We start from the raw sequence: 3,333 nt of genomic DNA, 5'->3' as shown, positions 1-3,333 counted from the left end.
TTCCAACTTTTCTACATGCATTGATCCCATTTCTTCTTGTTTATGTCCAATTGTTAGTGTTTGCATCTCAACAGGCATAAAAGTTATGTTTCAAAACACTAGTACTATTTTCTAACATATCAAGTTGAGTCAATAACAAATGAGGATTTCAATCCTTGTAGCTCACGAGAACGCCCCAAAGGGAAGTAGAGATAGAATGATAAAGAAAGCTTAAAAACGAGATAGAAGAGAGAACTCCCAATATGCTCAATAGGAAATCTCTTGAAATACACAAGAATGGAAGAAGGAAAGTACAAAAAGGATATGTATGATGCAGATAGACATTATAAATTAGAAACATAGGACATTTCAGATTCTAAAAATCAAACCCACATATTATCTAGGTTGCCACTTATTTTAGACTTTCAAAGGTGATTGGGATGAATAAGAGTGAGGTCAGGCCACGCATGTAGCTAATTGTGACAGGAAATTATGGCAAGAGTGCAAACTCTAGGATTTTGCCCTTTGAACTTGGAGGAGCTTGGGTTGAGACCTCACACTGCTTCCCTTTGAATTGTCACAAGGGGCACAGATTCCATCCAAATGGAAAATGGGCAGAGCACAGGAGCAAAGCTGGGACTCTCATCCCTCACACCTGAGCAGCAAGAGGCCCTCCAGAAGGCCAAAAAGTACGCTATGGAGCAGAGCATCAAGAGTGTGTTGGTGAAGCAAACCATCCCCCACAAGAAGCAGAAGCTCACCAACCTCCAGATGGAAGCAGTGACAATGGGCTGTGGAGATCCTCTCTCACCTTTGCAATTGGTGGCAGTTCAGAGCAGAGGGCATTGGCAATCATGTCTCGGGTGAATGGGGGCTCCATCTCCTTTGAGTTGGGAGAAGACACCATCTGTCAGGCCTTCGCCCCCTTTGGTCCTATCAAAAGCATAGACATGTCCTGGGACTCAGTCACCATGAAACACAAGGCTTTTGCCTTTGTGAAATACAAGGTGCCAGAAGCAGCCCAGCTGGCCTTGGAGCAGATGAATCCTGTGATGCTAGGAGGAAGGAATATTAAGGGGGTTGGCCCAGTAACATCAGACAGACCCAGTCCATCATTGAGTAGTTGGCTGAAGAAGCCAGAGCCTTTAACCCCATCTAGGTGGCCTCAGTGCACCAGGACCTCTCAGATGAGGACATCAAGAGTGTGTTTGAGGCATTTGGCAAGATTAAGTCATGTACTTTGGCTCAGGATCTGATCTCAGGCAAACACAAAGTTTGTAAGAATGATTTGTGAGATATAGCTCCAATAACACTCAACCCTAATATTTGACCAGTACTCCTGGAGATCACTTATGGCAAATAACTTTATGCTCACTCATCCAGCAAATTATGGGGGCAACAGTGTCTGAAGCATGATGACCCTAAAAAGGAACTAAGAATTTGATGATAGAAAAGGAAAGTGGAGGAGGATTCTATCCATTAAATAATAAGCACCCTTAGTCTTTCCTTGCTAGAAAGGTAGGCATTTTCAAGAACAGTAACTAATATTCTTATTTCATAGGACTGACCAATCCAAAGAAAGAAGTCCCTCTTTAATTGTTTATTTTGTAGACACATACATTTCATATTAGGATCATCCTCAACAATCCACAAACAGGAGCCTCTGAATGTCCTGCTTTTAAATGATACCATGTTGATAACTTCAATTCCCAGGATAATGGAAGGTCTCTTGAAAGAGATTTGTAATCATTCCAAGTATGACAAGACCATGCACACAGGAAATACCAAAATATGAAGAGTTTCTATTCATCAGATTTTAGTCTGCCTCTGTATGGACACCCTATAGAACTTGTTCAACAACATGTACATTTGGGATAGACAGCATGGACTGACAGTCAGCTAAGACCAGAGATGTACCAGAGGTAGGGAGAAGGCTATATCATCTTGGGAAAATTGCAAAGCACTTTTACTGATCCCAAGATTCTCATAACAACCCAAGTCCATCCCTTGAATATAAACATTTTACTTTGGTTCAGGATCTGACCACAGCCAAACACAAGGGATATGGCTTCATCAAGTATGAAAAGGCCCAATCACCTCAGGATGCTGTCTTATCCATGAATCTCTTTAAACTGGGGGGCCAGTAACTTCGGGTAGGCAAGGAAGTCAACACCACCTATGCCTTTGCTTATATGTGCCACTCCTGGGGGTCTTCCACATACAGCTGCTGCTGCCACAACCAAAATCACTGCCCAGGAAGCAGGGGCTGCTGTTGTGCATAAATAGGAGGCACATTGGTAACAAGAAAGGGCTGCTAAGCCTCACTTGGGCCTCCCAGGCTCTGAACCCTCAGATGATAGATGGATCTGGGCTAGTGAGTGATGTGTTTGCCTAGGAGATTACCCAATGTGCTAGTAACCCCAGGATTTAGGAAGTTCAGCTTAGCCAAGCCTCTACCTCTACAGCAGTGCCCAAGCTAAGAATTCAATGGGAGTTGTATGTGTGTTTAACTACTCTTCTAGACCCTGGCTTAGGGTTGGATTCTATGGTAAAGGGTTGGTTTGGGCTGGTGTAGGGAGGGGGGTGGTGCTGTTCAGAACACAGTTGTTCTGACTGTGGTTTGATAAATCCTTTCCCCTAATTAGCTGTAGATGTTCACCAATTAGGAAAGGAACACCAATCTTCGTTTGGGTTGAATTACTAAAGGATTTGCTTATCTAAAGGGTTAGGAACAAGAAAACAAGGATAGGACATTTGGGCAATGCTAAGCTACTCTAACTAAATAAAGATGATCTAAATCAAATGGATGAGGTTGATAATAGGCTGGAGTTTCTTCTCCCTCTCTCAATTCCTGGCTTGACCCAGCAATGGTACAAACCAGAGGATAAGGAAGGCTAATGATGTTCTTAATAGCTGTGGTGTTGTTCTCTCAACTCTATTAGTAGCAGGTAGAATGACTTCCTGTGGCACTCAGGTATGGATGCTGGATTGCAGGTCTAAGCCTACCCCCTCCCTTCAAAACCACCCTCCTCCCAGGATTCTCAAATCTGAGACCCAGTGTGATGTAGCCCCAGGGTATTTATAGAGTGTTTCCAACTGTCTTTTGGCCCTGGCTCATGCCACCTGGGCACATTCCAAAGTCTTTAACCAGTGCTCCTGTCACTCAAGATGTCCTCCATTTTGTCCCAGAAGTTCCTTATTACACTGGGGCAGCTGTACTGGGCACTCAGGCCACACCTGGGCTAGTGTCACCAACACTGACTCTGGCCCAGCCTCTAGGAACTCTCCCACAAGCTGTCATGGAAGCCCAGGCCCCTGGAGAAATCACAGGTATGACCCCTGAAAGACCCCCCC

General features: G+C 44.2%; 1 pseudogene; it reads left to right on the top strand.

Annotated features, from left to right (window-relative positions):
- Positions 1 to 570: 570 nt before the first annotated feature.
- LOC123256373 lies at positions 571 to 3,326 on the top strand (annotated as a pseudogene).
- Positions 3,327 to 3,333: the final 7 nt, after the last annotated feature.

This window comes from Gracilinanus agilis, unplaced genomic scaffold, assembly GCF_016433145.1.
Source record: "Gracilinanus agilis isolate LMUSP501 unplaced genomic scaffold, AgileGrace unplaced_scaffold58235, whole genome shotgun sequence".
NCBI lineage: Eukaryota > Metazoa > Chordata > Mammalia > Didelphimorphia > Didelphidae > Gracilinanus > Gracilinanus agilis.
The sequence above is the reverse complement of the archived record's forward strand: the minus strand, read 5'-3'. Positions and strand labels throughout refer to the sequence as shown.